The sequence below is a fragment of the Balaenoptera borealis genome (assembly GCF_965194805.1).
Source record: "Balaenoptera borealis genome assembly, chromosome: 17".
NCBI lineage: Eukaryota > Metazoa > Chordata > Mammalia > Artiodactyla > Balaenopteridae > Balaenoptera > Balaenoptera borealis.
The window spans coordinates 59,886,148-59,909,496 of NC_138876.1; the positions used below are offsets into that span (position 1 = coordinate 59,886,148).

At 42.6% G+C, this 23,349-nt stretch overlaps 1 long non-coding RNA gene and 1 pseudogene across 2 annotated transcripts; both read right to left on the reverse strand.

The window, feature by feature from the left end:
* Window positions 1-3,020: 3,020 nt before the first annotated feature.
* On the reverse strand, window positions 3,021-4,818 carry LOC309614627 (glutathione S-transferase P pseudogene; annotated as a pseudogene). Its single transcript has 2 exons — window positions 4,795-4,818; window positions 3,021-4,565 (listed from the first exon to the last, which is right to left on the reverse strand). The product of its transcript is annotated as a glutathione S-transferase P pseudogene (transcript).
* Window positions 4,819-5,025: 207 nt separating this feature from the next.
* On the reverse strand, window positions 5,026-23,109 carry LOC309614846. Its single transcript, XR_014236424.1, has 2 exons — window positions 8,836-23,109; window positions 5,026-8,788 (listed from the first exon to the last, which is right to left on the reverse strand). It is a non-coding gene; the product is annotated as an uncharacterized lncRNA (long non-coding RNA).
* Between the last annotated feature and the right edge of the window lie 240 nt (window positions 23,110-23,349).

Here is a 23,349-nt window from a genome sequence, read left to right on the forward strand (position 1 = left end):
TCCTGCATGCCTCGCAGTGCGGCCCAAAAACAACAACAACGACCACAACACAACAATGTATGGTGGAGATTAAGGTAGGAGAATTATAGATACTTACAAAAACATAACAGGGAGTCTTAGCCAAATCTGGTAATTGTGCAAGACTGACTGAGGAAACAAGGGTCAGACTGAACGCTGGGGGAAGGAATAAGAGATAACCAGAAGAAGAGAGAATATACCGCATTCTAAGCCATTCCAAGGAATAGCTTTTGTGAATCCTGGGGTCAAGGCATGGCTGTAAAAAGACAGAACAAAGTTCAGAAAAGCTTTAGTAGAGAGTGCAAGAAGAGAGAGGTAAAATTTGAGTAGAGTAAAAAGGCAAGATCAGGCCTGCTTTTTGTCTCAAAGACAATGAGGAGTCATTGCGGGCACTGAAAGAATGACGGGAGCCTTGGAGGCATAATCATTTTACACGCACAAGAATCCCTCTGGCTGTAGAGTAGGCAGTGGATAGGTGGGTGCAACACCAAAGAAAGGAAAACCAGTTAGGGGGCTTTTGAAATGAAAGGTGACGATGGTGGCCAAAAAAAAAAAAAAAAAAAATTGGAATGACTGTGAGAAACTTCCAAAGCAGAGTCTAATAGGACCTGGTGATTCTTTAGATATGAGGGATAAAAGAGAGACAGGAATCAAAGATGGCTCCTAATTTCTCATAATATGGAACTTGTCTATATTTTGAGTATGTTGCAGATATTGAATAAAGGTGAGCCAATTTAAAAAAAAAATAAAATGAGGGGCTTCCCTCGTGGCGCAGCAGTTAAGAATCTGCCTGCCAATGCAGGGGGACACGGGTTCAATCCCTGGTCCGGGAAGATCCCACATGCCACAGAGCAACTAAGCCGTGTGCCACAACTACTGAAGCCCGCCGTGCCTAGAGCCTATGCTCCGCAACAAGAGAAGCCACCGCAATGAGAAGCACGCGCACTGCATTGAAGAGTAGCCCCCGCTCGCCACAACTAGAGAAAGCCCGCATGCAGCAACGAGGGCCCAACGCAGCCAAAAATAAAAAATAAATAAATAAAATTAAAAAAAAAAAATAAAATAAAATAAAATGAGAGAGGAGAATGTTTTATTTCTCGAAAATCTCCCAACAAAAAAATTAAGTTGCCTGTAACTTGTGTGGTCTCTGAGTACTGTGCTTTGTTGTTTTTTTTTAAGGCCACTCTGAGTGATCCTTTAAAAAAAAAAAAAGCAGGTGCAACCGGGGAATATGAAAACCAAGAGAGAGGGTGTGACTGTAGGAGTTTCGTGACACCCAGGTGGCATGCCTGGTGATAGACAGAACGGCTTCTCCCCATCTGCTGACGTCTCCTACCAGGACCGTTCCCCAAGTGGCCCCCCAGCTTCCTGTTTCCAGTCATGCCCTCCATCACTGCAGTGCAACCAGAGTGATTTCTCACAAAGGCACATCTCAGCTTGTCACCTCCTTTGCATAAAACTTTTCAGTGGCTTCCTGTTGCTGTGAGGACAAAGTTCAGACCTTTTAACAGTTTTCACGTTTCTGCATAATCTGGCTCCTGCCAGCCTGGCTGACCTTTTGCCACGTCCTCCCTTATGCTCTGTGCGCCAGGCACACTGAACTGGTGCTCTCAGTTCCTTCAACGTGCTGTGCTCTCTCTCTCATCTCTTGGCTCTCTTTTACATCAGCTTTCTTTGCCTGCTACTATGCCTACTTATCTTCCAGGTCTTGCGTTACACATCACTTTCTCTGGAAAGCCCCACTGACATCAAATCTGGGTTCGGGATCTCCTGTGTAGCAGCCTCGAATGCCCTAGGTCAGTGGACCTGCTGGGGCTTCGCTCTCTTTTGGTCTGGCTTGGTCCAGGCATAGACTTTATTTTATGTTATTTGTTTTTAATAAATTTATTTATTTATTTATTTATGGCTGTGTTGGGTCTCCGTTGCTGCACGCGGGCTTTCTCTAGTTGTGGTGAGCGGGAGCTACTCCTCGTTGTGGTGTGCGGGCTTCTCACTGCGGTGGCTTCTTGTTGCAGAGCACGGGCTCTAGGCATGTGGGCTTCAGTAGTTGTGGCTCATGGTCTCTAGAGCGCAGGCTCAGTAGTTGTGGCGCACGGGCTTAGTTGCTCCACGGCATGTGAGATCTTCCCGGACCAGGGCTCGAACCCGTGTCCCCTGCATTGGCAGACGGATTCTTAACCACTGGGCCACCAGGGAAGTCCCGGGCATAGATTTTAGACTCTGATAAGAGTGAAGGGACTGTATTTCCTTCAAGTACCCATAACGAGAATACTGATGCTCTCAGCCACTGGGAGATAATGAGCTGGTGCCTGCCCTACAGATACCGGCAAGTATCTGCTCTACTGAGACTTGATTTTGCCAGGAGATAGTCTGAAGATAGAGTTATGTCCCTTTGTGAAGGCTGACTAGGGAATCAGGTCTTACGAGGCCAAACCACATCCATTGCACAAAAGAATAAGCAGCCAGTCCCCAGAATTCTACCCCATATTTTTAGCCTGGGCAATTTTTAAAGCCGCTGTATCCAAACCTCCTTGTCAACAGCAAAAACAAATCGTTTCCAGTAAGCCTATTCATCCAATACCCTGCACTGAGTAATGGTACTTGCTGACATTTCTTTCACCATCAACTCCCTACAAAATGGACTCCAAGATAGATAAATGAGGAAACTTGTTACAAGAAATTGTTACTGGGCTTCCCTGGTGGCACAGTGGTTGAGAATCTGCCTGCCAGTGCAGGCGACACGGGTTCGAGCCCTGGTCTGGGAAGATCCCACATGCCGCGGAGCGGCTGGTCCCGTGCGCCACAATTACTGAGCCTGCGCGTCTGGAGCCTGTGCTCCGCGACAGGAGAGGCCGCGATAGTGAGGGGCCCGCGCACCGCAATGAAGAGTGGCCCCCGTTCGCTGCAACTGCAGAAAGCCCTGGCACAGAAATGAAGACCCAACACAGCCAGAAAGAAAGAAAGAAAGAAAGAAAGAAAGAGAGAAAGAAAGAAAGAAATTGTTACTGTATTTATAAACCAGTTAAAAGTGAAGCAATAAAAATTGAGACAACGGAGAGCAAGAACAAGTGCTCCTCTCTGGGCACAATTACCCGGTAGGCCAGTTATCTGTTCAGGGTACTCCTACTTCAAGGTAGTATTTGTAATAAAAGGACACCAGTCTTTCTGGTCTCTTTAGAGGCAGGCCACCAACTCATCTAAAACTCCTATCAGTCTATTCACAACTGGCTTAAAAAATAAGGAATTAGGAGAAAGGGAAGGAGGGAGAAAACACATTTCTTCATTAACTCATTGGGAAGTCTTAGGACCTCCTCAAGAAGCTCCCTTCTTTGATCCCAAATCTCACAATCATAGTGTAGTTCCAGTTCCACATAAGAATCAACTAATGGTTCTCTAACTGGAGCACATGCTGTGAAACCCAAAGTCAAACGCCCAGGCCAAGAAAACTCAAATCTCAAATAATCCAATAATATCTATTCCCCAGGTGATGGCAAATAGTATAACAATATTTGTGATCAAAGACCCACATTTGAGAAAGTCCTGCTGCGCCCTTATAAACACACACACACACACACACATACACCCACACACACTTTATCTTTGAGGGCCAAAGTTTTGAAAAGAAATCTAGACCAGGCTAGGCAGAGAGCTGGAAAAGGATAATAAAATCCTGGAGGGATAACTTACCATTAGGATAGGAGGAGGCAGGACAGGTGCGCTGTCTTCTGTACCATAGTCCGGAGGGGGAAAAGGGACTTGTTATTGGTTCTGGGTCTGAGAGGGGCCACATGTGGAACAAACTTGGTTTGGGATGACCTGGTGGCCAGCTTGAGCCCTAAGGAAAAGATTCTTCAAGTGCATCTGAAAGGTGGTTTCAGTGTGGAGAACCTCTTGGAAGTTTGATTGGTCCTGGGGAAAGGGAAGCAGGCAGCTCCCTTTCTTCCTCTGCAGAGAGTGCCACAAGCCCTCACTGCTTCCTGTTGAATGGGGTGGTGTACTTGCTGTGCGTGGTGGGAAGGCAGCGTGGCGGGGCCAGGACCTGGTGAGTCCGCAGCCAGTCCAGCAGCTTGTAGCCTGTGAAGGAGATCTGCTTGCCCATAATGCGGTCGGGCTTCTCTGGTCCTGGGACAGCAGGGCTCAAAAGGCTTCATGTGCCCGGGCAGTGCCTTCCCATCGTCCTCCTTGCCTACCTTGGGGCTGGTGTAAATCAGGGTGGCGTACTGGCAGTGGAAGGCCTCCACACTGTAGTTGCCCGCGTCCACCAGGGCTGCCTCCCTTTGGTCCTTCCCACACAGCCTCAGGGAGCAGGATGGCATTGGACTGGTACGGGGGAAGTCTCCATTCTGGAACTTGGGGAGCTGCCCGTACAGTTAGGAGGCCTTGAGTGGGCACTGCAGCTGGGTCTCCTTGGTCACCACCTCCTCCTTCCAGCTCTGGCCCTGGTCAGCCCGCAGCACGTGTGTGGCCTTGGCACACCCTGGAACAGGGAAGTAGACAGTGGTGTGGGGCGTCAGGGTGGTGGCAGAGCTCAGGCCAGTGTGGAGGATCTTTCACAGAGGTTGACGTGGAGGAAAGGGACCACTGTGGTCTGCAAGGGAATTAGCATAAATACCATCAGCAGCAACCAGAGCAGGACAAGAGGTCTGAACCACCTCCCGCTAAACAGCGGGTTTAGAAGTGGTACCAATAACTTGGCTGCTAAACTTCTGTGCCACCTCCTTTCAGAGTCTCTCAGGTTTACCACCACCTACTTCCTGACCAAACCCAGGCCACTACCTGAACGTCCCTCCCCCATGCCATCACCACCTTCTGTCTTGTGGTTTAATATTGACAGTTGGCCTAAAATACAACTGGAGTCCATGGGTTTTACCACAGAGACATTTTTTTGGCCTTGCCAAGTGTCTTGTGGGATCTTAGTTCCCCAACCAGGGACTGAACCCGGGCCATGGCAGCGAAAGCACTGAGTCCTAACAACTGGACCACCAGGGAATTCCCCCTTAAGAGATTTTTTTTTTTTTTTAATTTTTATTTTATTTATTTTTTTGGCTGTGTTGGGTCTTCGTTTCTGTGCGAGGGCTTTCTCCAGTTGCGGCAAGCGGGGGCCACTCTTCATCGCGGTGCGCGGGCCTCTCACTGTCACAGCCTCTCCTGTTGCGGAGCACAGACTCCAGACGCGCAGGCTCAGTAGTTGTGGCTCATGGGCCTAGTTGCTCCGCGGCATGTGGGATCTTCCCAGACCAGGGCTCGAACCCGTGTCCCCTGCATTGGCAGGCAGATTCTCAACCACTGCGCCACCAGGGAAGCCCTAAGAGATTTTTTAAATGTAAACACCAAATCGCGTAACTTGTTGATAAGTAACACTTTTTAAGCACATCAACCGTGTTATTCTCACTGTGGAATTTATGGCCCTGGAGAGACTTAACCCTGGAGTTTGCAAAGTCCCCTCAGAACAAATTCTTTGGAGAGAGACTTGCTAACTGCCCTGGGAATTTGCTTTCACAGGAGGCCAAGGGAGCAGGTGCCTGAGCAGCTGGGAGAGAGTTTCCTGTTTACAATGTAAACCCTCCATGGTTCACGCTCCTCCAGGCCCAGATTCTGGCCAGACAGTACAAGGATGACTCATCATAAAGGAATATAGGAAAAACAAAAGGGGAATGAAGCAGTATAAAAGAGGGGAAAGAAATTAAATAGATAAAATCGATAATGTCTAAAACAGGGCCTATAAGGGACTAAAAAGACAGGAGGTTAGATGGTTAGAGCTAAGATTTCCGACTTTAGGAATTAAAAAAAATGAAATATTAGGACTTGCCTGGCGGTCCAGTGGTTAAGAATCCACACTTCCACTGCAGGGGGGCATGGTTTTGATCCCTGGTCAGGGAACTAAGATCCCACATGCCACACGGTGCAGCTAAAAAAAAAAAGAAAAATATTTGGAGAGGGAATGTTCCAATATCTAATAAAATTTAAACTAGTCATAACTTTTGACCAAGAAAAATACTTCTCAGAATTTATCCTTCCGTAAGTCACATAAATGTATAAAGATAAATGTACAAATGATAGGGATGACTCCTGCCAAAAGCCTAGAGTTGTTCTTGATTTTTGTCTCCCTCACCATCGCCCTTCTGCCCCATTCAATCCATCAGCATATCCCATGAATTCTCTATTCAATATACACCCTGAATCTGAGCACTCCTCACTATATTCCTAGAACCTCAGTGAGTCACAGCTTTTCTCAGAAATGGATTCCTACCTGGTCACTCTGCTTTTGTTCTTGCCCTCCAAACAGTCCATTAGCTATTTAGCAGCTAGATTGATCTTGTAAAATCTTAGATAAATTCATATCACATCCCTGCTTAAATCTTTCATGGCTTTCTGTTGCACTTAGAATAAATTGCAAACCTCTTACCAGGACACTAAGGACCTCTCATACCAGCCACCACTCTCCCTTCCTGCTAGCTCCATCCCAACCCCAACTGGTCTTCTCTGGGTTCCTTGAACAAGCCAAGTTTGCTCCCATCCCTGGAACTGAGCACCTGCTCTTCCCTCTACCTGGAAAGCACTTCTCCAGATCATCATGTGGTCTGACCTTCTTATTCTTTAGTTATCTGCTCTAGTTCATCTTCTTGAGGAGATTCCCTCATGACCAACCAAGAATAAAACTTCTCTTGTTACCTCTACCCCCTTTCCAGGTACCTCTTTACTTACAACTTATTTATTTAATTGTTTGCTCTCTTTTTTCCCCGTCTACTCACTTACATTGAGGTTAGGGACATCATCTATTTCACTGCTGCCTCTTTAGCACCTAGAACAAAGCCTGCCACATAATAGATGTTAAAATTTTTTGGATGAATGAATGAACAAATGCTGGAAATTTTCTTAAGATACATATTTAACTGAAAGAAAAAGCAAGCTTCAAAATGATATGCACAACACTGCTATATTTAAAATAGATAACCAACAAGGATCTACTGTATAGCACAGGGAGCTCTGCTCAATACTCTGTAATAACTTGAATGGGAAAAGAATTTGAAAAAGAAGATACATGTATATGTATAACTGAATCACTTTGCTGTATACCTGAAACTAACACAACACTGTTAATCAACTATACTCCAATATAAAATAAAAATTAAAAAAATAATATGTACAGTCAAGCCCCATTAATATTAATACAAATATCTTAGTATACATTTGTATTCATATTATATATAATATTTGAATGAATGCATGAAAATTTTTCAAAATATATTTGTTATTGAGGTATAAGTGACATATAACATTGTGCTAGTTTAAGGTATACGATTTGTTGATTTGATACTTTTATGTATTGCAATATGATTACCACCATAGCTTTAGCTAACACCTCTACCATGTCACATCACTTCTTTTTCATAGTGAGAACATTTAAGGTCTAGTCTCTTAGCAACTTTGAAGTATATACGCAGTATTGTTGACTATAATCACAAGGCTGGGCATTAGATCTCCAGAACTTACTCATCTTTTAATTGTGAGTTTATAACCTTTGACCAACATCTCTCCAATTCCTCTACCCCCAGATCCTGGTATCTACCATTCTACTCTGTTTCTACAAGTTCAGCTTTTTTAGGTTCTCACATATAAGTGAGATTATACAGTGTTTGTCTTTCTCTCTCTGACTTATTTCACTTAGCATAATACCTTCAAGGTCTGTCCATGTTGTTGCAAATGGCAGGATTTCCTCCTTTTTCATGGCTGAATAGTATTCCATTCCAATAAATATATCATGGTACTGTTATCCATTCATCCACTGAGGGACATTTAGGTTGTTTCCATGTCTTGGCTATTGTGAATAATACTGCAATAAACATGGAAGTGCAGATATCTTTTTTTTTTCTTCTTTAGCCAAGCTGTGCAGCTTGTGGGGTCTCAGTTCCCCGACCAGGGATTAAACCCGGGCCATGGCAGTGAAAGCCTGGAATCCTAACCACTAGGCCACCAGGGAACTCCCAGATATCTTTTTGATATCCTGTTTTATTTCCCAGGACTTATTAACTGAATAAAGGGGAAAGTTTAAAAATGGTGTATAAAGTCAAGTACCATTTATCTTACTACTAATATCAATAAAATATCTTTTATGTATATGTATATATGCACCCAAATCTAGATGAATATACATCAGTTATTCACAGTGATTATCCCTGCTGAGGGGATTTGGGGATGATGGCTTTCTACATTATATATTTCAGTAAAATTTTTATTTTTATATTAACCACAAATTTTTTAATCTGAAAAAAAATTTATATTAAAAATAAAATCAAGTAAAGTTGAAACATTTAGAATGACAATGATGCCGAAAGCCAATTAGATAAAAGGTTGAAATGTGGACGTTAAGTGATATAAAATTATGATTGTATAGTTTTATATGATTATATGAAATGATGAAATTAAAATGCATGGGTAAAAAGTTTCGTTAAAGTTCATGTCTCCACTCTGCTCTCTGCCAGGAGCCTGTATGGTATGGATTCAATGATCTGTTCTAAAGTCCTCTGTCACTCTGGTTGGGTTCAGCCAGTGAGGAGTCCCAGTAAGAAAAATGAAGGAAGAGGAAAGCAAACTAAGTCAGGGTATTTATCCCCCTTCCTCCCTCCCCAAGAGGTCTCATTGAGTTGGCTGTAACCCTCAACAAGAAATCCCCATTTTTCTTGGGGCCACTAACTGTACAGAGTCCTATTCTCTGTGATCCTGGCAGATATTCCCTCTCCTTACCCTTTCCAGTGGTGAGCCCCAGCTCCTAAATTCACACCTTTGTAAATAAACCCTCCTCAAGTTACCTGAGGCCATCGGTTTCTTGTTGGGACTCTGGCAGACACTTTTTGGATAAAAATATGCATGTTCCTAAATTGTTCTTCCTATTTCCCATGATCCAGAAATCATCCAGAAAAACAAGACTCCTTGTGAAGTTACATCTCTGGTATTAAAGCCTTCCTTCTCCATCTCGGGGCTTGGCAAACTTTTTCCATAAAGGGCAGATAGTAAATATTTTAGGCTTTTTTTTAAAAAAATTGAAGCATAGTTGATTTACAATGTCATGGTAATTTCAGGTGTACAGCACAGTGATTCAGTTATACATACATATATATCTATTATTTTTCAGATTCTTTCCCCTTATAGGTTATTACAAAATATTGAGTATAGTTCCCTGTGCTATACGGTAAGTCCTTGTTGGTTATCTGTTTTATATATAGTAGTGTGTATATGTTAATCCCATCCTCCTAATTTATCCCTCCCCCCGCTTTCCCCGTTGGTTTGTTTTCTATGTCTGTGGGTCTATTTCTGTTTTGTAAGTTCATTTATATCTTTTTTTTTTCAGATTCCACATATAAGCAGTATCATATGATTAAATATTTTAGGTTCGAGAGGTCTATCCTCTCTGTCGCAGCTACCCTGCCAAAGTAGCACCAAAGCAGCCACAGGCAAGAGGTAAATGAATGGCTCGCTGCAGACATTGAAGGAAGGCTCCTAAGGCATTATCGTTCAGTAACACGTTTGCTGTGGGGTTTTGTTAGAGTCTCTCCATAAAGTCTAGGAGCACATTATTTGTAAGCTCCATTTTACAGATTAGGAAACTGAAAATCATCAGGATTAATAGCTTGCTGTAAGTCTCATAATTATGCAGGGTAGTAGCAGTAATCCTCTGATAACAAATTCTTGGCTCCCATTACTATGCAGAATATCTTTTTTTTTTTTTAATTAGGTGGTTTTTTTTAATATTTTAATGAGATTCTTGTCTGCTTACATTCTTTTTATGTATGTATGTATGGCTGTGTTGGGTCTTCGTTTCTGTGCGAGGTCTTTCTCTAGTTGCGGCAAGCGGGGGCCACTCTTCATCGCGGTGCGCGGGCCTCTCACTATCGCGGCCTCTCCCGTTGCGGAGCACAGGCTCCAGATGCGCAGGCTCAGTAATTGTGGCTCACGGGCCCAGTTGCTCCACGGCATGTGGGATCTTCCCAGACCAGGGCTTGAGCCCGTGTCCCCTGCATTGGCAGGCAGATTCTCAACCACTGCGCCACCAGGGAAGCCCCTATGCAGAATATCTTTAAACAAGGTATTGTGAAGTCAGTATTATTCTAAAGAATGGTAGGTTAGTGAGATTTTTGAGGCTACAGTGTTTGAAGGTTTGTTGGAATCATACTATCTATTGGTAGCCTCAGTACTAGCCAGATGTATCACGGCGGGATTGTATATATTATGACAGTAAGATTCTAGAAAAGAAATTAGTATGTAAAGGAAAAAGTGTGACATTTTGGTCTTCTCCCTAACTGGGTTCTTCTGATATCACAGAGCTGCTAAATTCAGGCTGCCCTATCTTTAAGTTAGCTATTGTTATTGTTAACCAGTTCTAGTTATTGTTAACTGGTTTGAACTGGTCTCTCTGTCTTACAACTGGAAACATGCTAATAGAAGCCAGAGCTTCCTGCTCTTTATTGATCTAGAAACCCAAAGAGAATATTTAGCAGCCCAAAGCTATTGAATCTATAATACCACCGTTGTATGCTTATTGTCTCCTGATTTTGCTTTCTGCAATGCTGTAAGCTTTCCAGAAATAGATGAAAGTGCTTGTTTTGCATACTCAGGAAAACTTATTAAGTATTTTAATTACAAAGACGTTATTTAACTTGAAGTATACTTGAGTACATATATTGTTTGAAAACTATTCATAAAGTAGGGTGAAGGCAGGTTATATAAAATTATGCATTTTATCATTATACTCTTTTTAAAATGAGTTGTTATTGTTTAAATGGTGACACGCTAACTTTGTTATTTAGAAAATGAATTTGGGAAGGGGAAGATTGACAAGGTTTTTAGTTTGTTTGCAAGCAAAGCAATGGCAATCCTGCTGCGAGAATACTGTTAACTGTTGCTATTCCAATCAGAAAAAAGTGGGCACTTTGGGGAAAAAAAAATTCCAAATGTTTTTAATGCTTTGCCTAGTCTCTGAAGTTCCCTTTGTTCTGTTGGAATGCCCAAGTCAATGAATTCAGTATTGATTTATTTCAAAGGCCCTGAGGCTTGAAGCTTTGAGAGAGAATGAGAAGAATGAAAGAACGATTTTTCATAGACTGTATTAAGCCTCCAGGCATAGAAAATGTACAAGGGAAAAGCACATCAGAGACATCTTTGCTCCTTGCTAAAGCCTGTGGAAAATAACTCTCTGGCCAGGGTGGAAAGGTATAGTATTGATTACTGAGAAGATTTACAATTGAACCAGGATTTCTTAATTCCACCAAACTAAACAAACTAACATCATGACTGTTCGGTGCTCCAGCGTCACCTGCCTGCAGGTCACACGCTTTGCCACGCCCAGTGGCGCAGGTCCTGGCTTGCACATGCTGGACATCCAGTAAATAGTTCATGACTAGCTGGCTGGCTGCATGGATTAATGGGAGACTGTAAAATTCGTTTAACTATCTTTTTTTAAAATTAATTTATTAATTTTTACTTTTGGCTGCGTTGGGTCTTTGTTGCTACACGCAGGCTTTCTCTAATTGCGTTGAGCGGGGGCTACTCTTCGTTGCGGTGCGCGGGCTTCTCATTGCGGTTGCTTCTCTTGTTGCAGAGCACGGGCTCTAGGTGCGTGGGCTCAGTAGTTGTGGCGCATGGGCTTAGTTGCTCCGTGGCATGTGGGATCTTCCCGGACCAGGGCTCGAACCCGTGTCTCCTGCATTGGCGGGCGGATTCTTAACCACTGCGCCACCAGGGAAGTCACCTATCTTTTTGATATAATTTTTACTCCAACATTGCCCACTGGGGCACATTAAATATGTTCACTCTCTGTTTTCAATTACAAAAAATCAGTAGGGTAATAAACAGTAAGGAGTTCCAAGAGTGTTTTGTTGCTGCTGTCATTTAACACTTTACTTGATACAATACATCACCTCTCTATAAAGAAAAATGTTGGCAATAGCTGATATAAATAGTAACATCTATCGAGTTCTTACTCTGTGCCAGGCAGGGAGCTGTATTCTTCACATGAAATTTAAGAATTCACCCTCACAACAACTTTCTAGGTAAGTAGTAGTATTTTTCTTGTTTTACAGCTGAGAAAACTATGTAAACCATGTTCCCCCTTGGGCTATATGAAATATATTTGTTTGCAGAAGGAAAATAAGGACATTAATGATCCTTTTACAAAAAGATTCTTTTGAGTGACAGGATTCCCTCTAGTCTTTTAATGTAACAAATACTCCTAGGTCATTCAAAACCTTTCAATTATACTAGTTCAGTTTGCATGCTTTTCAGTTACAACAAATCTTCAAGAACACACTTCTATTCATGAAAAGAGAACTCTAAGTTATTGCCCCAGTGATAATGTTTTCATATTTGAGAGAGAGATAATCACTCGAACACAAATAAGTTATTACTCCATATTTGTTTAAACCATAACTAGAAAAACACTTAACTATAAATATGTATATTTCAGATTTTTTATTATGGAAGTTAAACCCCTACACACCTATCATGCAGCTTCAAAAATTAACAAAACTTTCCAAGCTACAAATATGTTTTTGAAATATTGGTACTAAGAGTGGTGATCATGTAATTTATTACCCAGACTAGGACATTTTTGACAGTAAAAGGAGGTGTTATAATAACTCCACCAGGGCAACAGGCGTAAACCCAGACTGTACTGGGGAGACCATGGCATGTGATCACCCTAGAACAAATTCATTTCTGTAATATTTGAGGCATGTAATAGCATACCCATATGTAAGAACATATAGGACAGATAGTTCTGATGTGAAAGAAGACACACACATCTCTTATTAAATAGTTTTCTATATTCATTGTTGTTACAGACTGAATGTGTCCTCCAAAAATTTATATGTTGAACCCCTAACCACCACCCCCCTCCAATGCATTGGTACTTGGAAGTGGGGCCTTTGGGAGGTCATTAGGTCATGAGGGTGAAGCCCTTACGATGGGATTAGTGTCCTTATAAGAAAAGAAAAAGAGAGCTCCCCACCACCTCTCTCTCTCTCTTTCTGTCTCTGCCATAGGGGACACAGAGAGAAGACAGCCATCTATGAATCAGGAAGTAGGCCTTCATGAGGAACCAAATGGGCCAGCACCTTGATCTTGGACTTCCCAGCCTCCAGAACTGTGAGAAATAAAAGTCTGTACTTTAAGCCACTCAGTCTGTAATACTTTGTTTCAGTAGCCAGAGGAGCCTAAGACAGTCATGCTGAATAGGATTTGTATGGGCTTTTCTATTCTGTGGAAGAATTAAATAAAACATGTATTTACTTTTAAGAGCACGAACTTGGCAGTAAATCTATTACTATAATCTAGTGGCAATCTCATAATTCTAGCTCTAGCCCAGCAGTTAGAGTTCATGGGAGGAGACAAACCTACACGTGTGACAGCTGCCTGCCACCTGCTAGCCGAACGTGGTCCCTAGCCTCTCAGCGATCCCCTTTCTTCCTTCACCCCATAAAATGGAGATAATAATAGGATTTATTTCAGAGGGTTGTTGTGAGGACAAATGGGTAATGTGAGCAGAGCATATGGCATGTCACCTGACACACATGAAAATTCAGTGAAGGGGACCGTTTCTTTCCTTTCTTCTTCTCCTGTCTTCTCCCCACTCAGGCTCCTCTGGGGCCCAGGCGGCGGCAGCAGGGGCCTGGGTTGGCGACTTTACAAGGAGCTGAAGTGGAGGAGCAGGAGCTGCTCCAGGGCCAAGACGCTCACCTAAGATGCTCGCCAGTTACTGGGACAGGTCATTTCTTGTCCTCAGTCAGAGGGACTTCAAAGTGTCCTAACTTGACCATTTAAAACCACAACTCTGGGCTTCCCTGGTGGCGCAGTGGTTCAGAATCTGCCTGCCAATGCAGGGGACACAGGTTCGAGCCCTGGTCTGGGAAGATCCCACATGACGCGGAGAAACTGGGCCCCTGAGCCACAACTACTGAGCCTGCACGTCTGAAGCCTGTGCTCCGCAACAAGAGAGGCCGCGATAGTGAGAGGCCCGCGCACTGCGATGAAGAGTGGCCCCCGCTTGCCGCAACTAGAGGAAGCCCTTGCACAGAAACGAAGACCCAACACAGCCAAAAATAAAATAAATAAATAAATAAATAAAACCACAACCCTATTTATAATCAAAGACTGGTGAGGCCTGAATGTATCACTTACAAGTAAAACTGGGATATTTTTCACCTCAGAAAGTTGATATAAAGAATGGATCGAAAACTTATGTACAGGGTCTAGGGCAGTTTGGCCCACTGTAGACCTCAAAATGGTGGTTACCTTACGATTTTACTTCTAGAAAACTTCCTGAGGAGACAAAATGATGGAAAAGAGTCATGCTGAAGGTTCTTTCTCTGCCACAGAGGAGGAGACAAGCCCCCATGCCCCTCACCAGCCCTTGGAAGATTCCTCCTAGTGGCTAACCTGTTTGTGAGTCAGCTCAGAGGACCAGATCAACAGTTAGATTGAAAAGCTCTCGCTCCTGACTAAATGTCAACAAACCTAATAGCAAAAATGTTTTTTCAAAAATTTCTCCTTCGGGGACTTCCCTGGCAGTCCAGTGGTTAGGACTCTGCACTTCCATTGCAGGGGGCACGGGTTCAATCCCTGGTTGGGGGACTAAGATCCCACAAGCCACGCGGCATGGCTAAAAATCCCCCACCCCCAAAAACCATAAAAAACTTCTCCTGCAAAAACTTTATTCATTATTAAATTTCCATAGCTTATGATTTTTGTCCATAAAAAAAAAAAATTCAGAAAATACCTAACATATATTTCATTTTGGGCAGTGATGCATGCGAGAAAAATGATAATGTTTTGTTCTTCACTCATTGTGTTTATGGGACTAAAGAGAAGGGTGCTTTACAAGCCATAAGTGTGCTGCTGCCGGGTTGCTGGTACTGACATAAATAAAGATAAATCTTCTCAAAGGAAATTAAGTGAAGCTGGTGGTCCATTAGCTAATGCTCCTAGAACACTTCATCCTACTCATATAGAGAAGAGACTGAAAGATGATAGACATTTAAGATCTGGCAAGATACAGGAGGTAATCATCCAAAGTAAAACTGCTTGTTATCTCACTTCTCTATTTTTAGGTAGACAATATTTTACTACTGAATTCTATGAAGAGCTGAGAAAAAAATTTACCAGACATAAATACCTTAATTGAATTGTGCATATAGAATTGCAGTGTGGAATGTAGATAAACAGAAGGCTCGTGGTGGAGTTGGAATCAGGACATTAGTTCTTTTCAAAACCACAGACGTGGACGAACTGGAGAAGGAAAGCCACAGAGAGAGTGAAGCTTCAAATGCTACCAGATGAACAAATAATGACCTCATTATTTGTACTGAACACAGATTGAGTACTTCTTTTTCACATATGGCTTTCCCTGACCCCTCCCACCTCTGAGACAGAGTGTTTTTCAAATCCCCCCAAAGTAGTGCGAGAGCAAAAATGGGGCAGCGGGGCTTCCCTGGTGGCGCAGTGGTTGAGAATCCGCCTGCTAATGCAGGGGACCCAGGTTCGAGCCACGGAGCAACTAAGCCCGCGCGCCACAACTACTGAAGCCTGCACACCTAGAGCCTGCGAGCCACAACTACTGAAGCCCGCACGCCTAGAGGCTGTGCTCCACAACGAGAGAAGCCACCGCAATGAGAAGCCCGCGCACGGTAAGGAAGAGCAGCCCCCGCTCGCCGCAACTAGAGAAAGCCCATGTGCAGCAACAAAGACCCAACTCAGCCATAAATAAATAAATAAACAAATAAAAAGGAATGGAACATTTCACTAAACTGGGTAAGATTTAAAAAAAAAAAGAGAGTAACTGAGGTAAGTCACGAACTCGATTACAAAAGACCCATAAGACAATTCCAAATTAATGAATGTGCTAATTGTGCTTCCCAGTTTGTGCAGCAATCCCCACTGGTCTTCAGTTTGACACATGTACTTTTGTACTTTTATGCTGTTTGTCTTGGAAACTCCCTCAGGGACACTGAATTGGGTCTTTGTTGAATTCTGTGTAACAACTGATGCAACGCCAACTAGATACTAAATTTATCTTTTAGATGATCAGTTTGATGGTAGATAGTAAATACGGCTGCTGGACGCAAGACAACGCACAAAATAAATTCCTGTCTGATCCTTACTGATCGTGTCGTCACCACAATCCATGTAATAACCACGCCCACAATGAAACACATCAGTTCATATCAAATGGCAGCATTGCTTCTGGGTACGCAATAGAGGGTGGAGGTTGCCATCGAGACTCAGAACTTGGGTTCTGGTTCACAAAGTGCATCACCTGAGAAGCCTCAACTCCCTCATGTGTTAACTAGGCATGCGCGGATGCAGAACGATGACTCCTGGAAGATGCCCACGTCCTAGTCCCTGAAAATTGTCAATATGTTCCCTTGCATGGCAAACAGGATTTTTCAGTTGTGATTAATGATCTTGAGATGGCGAGTTTATCCTGGATTATCCAGGTGGGTGCAATGTAATCACAAAGGTCCTTATCCAGGAAAGAGGGAGGCGGGAAAGTGAGAGGTGATGTGACAACAGAGGCAGAGGTCAGAATGATGCCATGAGCCAAGGAAGGTGAGTGTTCTCTAGAAGCTGGAAAAGGCAAGGAAATGGATACCCCCTAGAGTCTCCAGAAGGAATGCAGCCCTGCAGACCTATTTTAAATTTCTTTCTTTTTTAAAAAATATTTATTTATTTATCTGGTTGAGCCAGGTCTTAGTTGCAGCAGGCGGTCTCCTTAGTTGCAGCTCATGGGCTCCTTAGTTGCTGCATGTGGGCTCCTTATTGTGGCATGCGAACTCTTAGTTGCGGCATGCATGTGGGATCTAGTTCCCTGACCAGGGATAGAACCCAGACCCCCTGCATTGGGAGTTCGGAGTCCTATCCACTGCGCCACCAGGGAAGTCCCCCATTTTAGATTTCTGATTTCCAGAACCATGAGAGAATAGGTTTGTGTTGCTTTAAGCCACTAAATTGATGGGTGTTTGTTACAGTAACAATAAGAAACTAATACAGGGTTATGTAAGGATTAAATGGAAACTGTTATGTAAAGGTTTAACATGGTGCCTGATACATAGAAAGCGTGGAATAGATGCTGTTATTGATCTATAAAGCATCACCTATAATCCCCTTGAGCTCTTCCAAAGCTCCCTACAACATGTAAAGAAAAAAAAAAAAAAAGATAAAGTATTTAAGAGCAGAAGGAGGAAGCTAGAATTTATTGAGCTAGGCACTTCCCATGATGGAATGCTCACAACAAACTTGGGAAGTGGGGCTTCCTAAACTCAGAGAGGTTAAGTAACCTGCCCACCATCACACAGCTAGTAAGATATTAAATCCAGATCCAAATCCCTGTCTGTCTGAATTAAAAGTTCTGGCCTTCCTTCAGATTTTATAATAGAAAGTGTAGTGAAATATCTATCTTGAAACACTTTAGTTTTTTAAGAAGACATCTTAATATATCTTCATTATCAAGTTATCATTTTGTACAGAATTCTGTCCCAAGTTCGTAATACAGTGATATGGTGACTGCCACTTTGCCAGCTCTGCAGTAGTGTAGTAATAAGAGTGATAATGGCAGCACTAATTAATAATTCATTTATTACATTTGTAAAGCACTTTTACAGCTTAAAGATATATAAACACTTTTTAAATATATGTTTTGGTTCTTCCAGGAGCCTCATGACTCTTGGTGGGTGCAACGTAATCACTGGGTCCTTATACTGGGGTGGGGCATGGGGGCAGGGGAGTCTAATGACCCCTGGAAGGCAAGTTTTACGATTCCCTTCTGCTGATAAGAACTCGAGGATCACAAGCTGCTTTGCCTAAGGCACATGTCTAAATGACATGCCAGAAATGAGTCTCCTGATTCAAAATTTCTATTACATTGATCTTTGGGACTGTCCTTCCCATCATGGTCGGAAAAGTGATTTGCAAATGACTTCCAGCAGAGCACCTAAGTTGTGGTCAGCTGGCAAGTATGCATTTAGGCAGATGAGTCCGGAAACAGTGTGCTGAGCCCTGGAGTTATTTTGAGGTCAAAAGCCAGCTCTTCGTATGCTGCCCATTAGACTTCCACGGAGGGAATTAGAGATTGCTTCTAAGGGGCTTGGAGTCAAGTTTTACTGAAGGTCATTGTGTTTTATAGCCTGCTCCAACTCTGTATTCTGTGTAATAGCTGTAAACTCTTCACATGGTTATGGTTGGCTCTTATATTTTATTTTTAGTTGCAATGGTGTAAAAAAGAAAATAAACCGTATTTCTCTTTGAAGCTCTTTTGTACAAACATAGTAGTTTCTCTTCTCTCTCCAAGTTTGGTAGCCTGTATTCACTTGTTTCCAGGAATTTTACTTTATACAATATAAATTCATTCCCACAGCCTTGAGATAATTACACCTTAGACAAATCCCTTCCTTTGTAATTATTCTCCAGTTCCCAATCCTTTTCTGAGGACATAAATATACTTAGTACTCCCCTCACGTTTCATGTAAGTTTACATGTTTTTCTAAAATGTGCATGAATTGTTCAGAGAACTCCTAATTTTGCATTCACTTGTTTATGATTGCAAGTGTTATTTTATGGTCCCACAGATGTTTCTTGTATGTTTAAATCTTTTTTTTTTTTTTATAAAATACTGTTTTGAAATTCAAAACTCATTGAATTTTGTGTTTGGTTTTATTATGAAAAAATAGTCATCCTCTCCTATTTATATGCTGTGCATTCATTATTACAAGCTATCTTTGTCAACATTCTTGTTAGAAATTTAAATAAATTGATAATTAAAACAGTAGAACAAGACAAATAATTTTTTATCACACATACACACATTTTAGCTAGTCACAGTGATATATACTATTAGTGAAGTATATTATAAGCATGCTACTGTACTTCATTCATTCTAAGACAGGCATATTTTACATTTTACCATCTCTGAGATTGAGATGTGTCTTACAATCAATGTGGTAATAAATCATAGTTTAATTACAAGTGTTTTTTTTTTCTTGGCAATATGATGTAAAATTAGGCTGTATCTTCAATTTGGGAGCATGTTAGATTCAACTAATGCAATATGTACCAACACTATTCTATATGTTTTATGAATTCTCCAATTTAATCCTCTAAGCAATCCCTTGATACACATATTCTCCACATTTCACAGAAGAAGAAAATAGATTAAGGAAGCTGCCCTCATTTCTTACGAGCTACACCATAGTCTGGGGCATGCTGATAACAGCTAGCTCTCCCAGCAGTGGGGGGAAGCTTTGATGTGTAGCAGTTGCTCACTTCCATGGTGTAAATACTCTCAGTATGGCCCACTTAGCTACTAACATGAAGTCACTGAACATAGAATTGGGAAAATATGCACAAAATTGGCTCTTGTGAGCAGGTGTGAGCTGACTTCAGTGTACCATTTATGTTGTTCTTCCCAGGAACCTTTTCCTAGTCCATGTCTTTAACACTATTTGTAAGCCAAACACCACAATAACCCAGTCTCTTTTGGTCATCTCCATGTGGACACCCAATTCAATAGATAAATAATACCTTCCTTACCACTGACAATCTCCATGAGAATCGTTACTGAATGCAGGAGAAGGAATAATGGTTAAGACTTTATCCTATCTGCAAGCTAACAAGTAAGCCTGCTACAGTTTCATGGATCTGTGTCCCAATACTGGATTTCCTGTCACAGTATTCCTGGATCAGAGACAGAGGGCTTTATTACTCACAGCAAAAGCAGTAGCCATAGTATTGACACTTTCTTGCAGCAGTAGCCTGAGTTCCAATTCCCACCAGATGATGTGTAGAGCCTGCATGTACAGTGGGTGGCGTTACAGGAGAGGGAACCTGAGTTTAGGGCAGCTGAATATTTTATAATGGGAAGTAACCCTGCCTGACTTTTGCCTAGGAGGGAAACACTATTTATCTTACAAGGCTATAAACAAACCTGCCCTTTGATCCAGAGGAAACACTATCTCTATCTGTCAAGAGCGTTCATCCTGGAAAAGACAATCTGGAATAAAGACTATCAGTGGCCCTGCTCCCAAGATGTAAACAAACGTGTGAAACCTATGAAGAAATTTCCCATGAGTATGCCACTGTTGGCCACTCTAATTAATCTGACTTACAGAGGCTGGGACTGAATCCGTTTCATCTATCTCATACAACATTTCATTAAGGCTACTATCAACAGCACTCCAAGCGCAGCAGGATGAGGCCAACCTGGAGTACTGACCACAGCCATACCCCACCGTCCAGCCCGCCCGCCCAGGATCCTGAACATACTTTGCTGAACAAATTCCAAGAGCCAACAGAGTCTCTCTTAGCTAGCCAGATGCCTTTCTCCTTTAGCTTCTGTATTGACTTTTCTTCTTGGCCTGAGGTATTAATACAGTTATAGAGGGATGGATTAGAGATTGCACAGACTCTGCCTTGGTCTACGTAGAAGACGTCCGGGCAATTCTATCAACAACCCTGACCAGTGAATTGAAGATGATCTGAACACCTTCTAGGGCCAAGGTGGTATCATTGATCACATCAGCTAAAGTCAGGGACAAATTTTAAATCATCTTTGTCTTTTTTTTTGCTCCAACTAAATCATTTACTTTCCCTTGAAGAAATGACTGAAAAAACACAACTCTGGAATAACAAAGCTAAACACAGCATTCTGAGTGTTGCATGACACAACCAACCCTCTACATGACATGGTAATAAGGCCCATCGGTGGATATACCTATGGCAGAGGTTTTAAATTCCATACATACAGATTTAATAACTGCGAAGAAAAACATAAGCAAAAAAAATTAAAACAACAACCACCAAAAAAATGCTGCATATAGACACTGTCCCTTTTGCATTTAGAAAGAGGGCCAGCAGCGCCCGGCCCCAACCCAGTAAATCAAGGGCAAAACCCCACTGACGATGCCCTCACCAGGTCTCCGCTCCACTTGGCGGTCTCTGCCTCGCTCGCAGTTGCCAGGGTGTTAGAACGGAGTCAAGCAGAGGGTTCTGGTAAGATCCCTCCATGTAAATAAATACCATGATTTTAGGACGGCCAGCCACCCCGTCTACTGGGAAATCATTTTTCAAGCTTGGGCATAAGAAACCTTATACTATTCTCATACATTTGAGAGTAAACGAGATTATTTGGAATAAATGCAAGTAACTCATTGTGATAGTGGCAGATTCAATAGCTACTGAAGGCATATTTTGGGGGTTAAAAAGACAAGTCAGGGTTTGCTGTACAAGATAAATCATCTTTTCTAATTGGATGAGTTGCACCATTAGGGAAAACTGTCTACAGGGTGCACATCAGTTATCCCACTGGAAAGCTTCCCAAAGTAGCAAAGCCTCATTTGGGAGAGATCTCTGTTCTTGTCTAAGGGCTACATGATCTACTTGTGGTGTTTTCTTAAATACTTGAAGGTCCTTATGGCCACCTCTAATGTGTTAAGGCAACATGTTTTGGGGAGAGAGGCAAGTTAATGCCCAGTTTCCACACGGGAAGTATGCATGGTGCCCCCAGAAAGAAAGTGTTCTTTACAGTTGCTGAGGCCCCCAAGTGGGACTGACATCAGTCAGAGAGCACAGTCTGACAGTGTATCCAGTGTAGTCTCCTGACTGGTGGGTGGGTTTTGGGGTTCCCAGGTCAGTTTGAATAATTGAGTCTAGACCTTATATTTTGGAGGGATGGCCTAAGGGCAGTCAGTCCAGCCTGTCTAATCTATCCATACAACCAGCCAAGTGGCATTCATCTGCCCCACTGAGTGACGGAGTGATGACTACAGAATGGGAGGGGGGAGAAGACATCCAGTGGAGTTGACAGTTGTTTCTTGCCTGGGAGGTACAGAAGCTAAGGCCATTCCCTGCTATTTCCAATAGACTTCTTTTTTTTTTTTTTAATTATTTATTTATTTATTTTTGGCTGTGCTGGGTCTTCGTTTCTGTGCAAGGGCTTTCTCTAGCTGCAGCGAGCGGGGGCCACTCTTCATTGCGGTGTGCGGGCCTCTCACTGTTGCGGCCTCTCTTGTTGCGGAGCACAGGTTCCAGACACACAGGCTCAGTAGTTGTGGCTCACGGGCCTAGTTTCTCCGCGGCATGTGGGATCTTCCCAGACCAGGGCTCGAACCCGTGTCCCCTGCATTGGCAGGCAGATTCTCAACCACTGCGCCACCAGGGAAGCCCCAATAGACTTCTTGACAGCATTGAAGGGAATGGTAATCAAATAGAGATGGAGAATGTTAGACTCAACAGTCAAATTTTTTTTTAACTGAGGTACAGCTGATTTACAATGTTGTGTTAGTTTCAGGTGTACAGCAAAGTGATTCAGTTATATATGCTTTTTCAGATTCTTTTCCATCATAAGTTATAAGATAATGAATATAGTTCCCTATGCTATACAGTAGATCCTTGTTGTTTATCTATTTTATATATGGTAGTGAGTATCTGTTAACCCCAAACTCCTAATCTATCCCTCCCATCCAACAGTCAATTAAATTTAAGGCATTTGCAATAGTTTGGGAGCGGTTTTGTGAAGTAGCTCCAAGCGCAGTTGTAAAAGATAAAGACTGGGACTTCCCTGGCGGTCCAGTGGTTAAGACTCTGCACTTCCACTGAAGGGAGCACGGTTCGATACCTGGTCAGGGAACTAGGATCCCACATGCTGCACGGCACGGCCAAAAATAAATAAATAAATAAATAGCTGAATAAAAGATGAAGACCATTAATGTCCTTTCCTCTCCCTCTCCCATGCCTTTTGGATCTTAAGGTGTTCCCTCCACTGCCATAACTTCACCTTTTTTTCCAATCATCCTCTGCATGTAGACCTTTTGTCCAAGACAGTCAGGTTGCAAGAGGGATAAGAACTTTTTTTTTTTTAGGAAATATTTATTTATCGAATATTTCTTTTTTTTCTTTTTAAAAATTTATTTATTTTATTTATTTATTTTTGTCTGCATTGGGTCTTCATTGCTGCGTGTGGACTTTCTCTAGCTGCGGCGAGCAGGGGCTACTCTTCATTGCGGTGCGCGGGCTTCTCATTGCGGTGGCTTCTCGTTGCGGAGCACGGGCTCTAGGGTGCGAGAGCTTCAGTAGTTGTGGCACGCGGGCTCAGCAGCTGTGGCTTGTGGGCTCTAGAGCACAGGTTCAGTAGTTATGGCACACGGGTTTAGTTGCTCCACAGCATGTGGGATCTTCCCAGACCAGGGCTCGAACCTATGTCCCCTGCATTGGCAGGTGGATTCTTAACCACTGCGCCACCATGGAAGCCCTGTTGAATATTTCTTTTAGAACATTTTTTTTAAGAGCAGT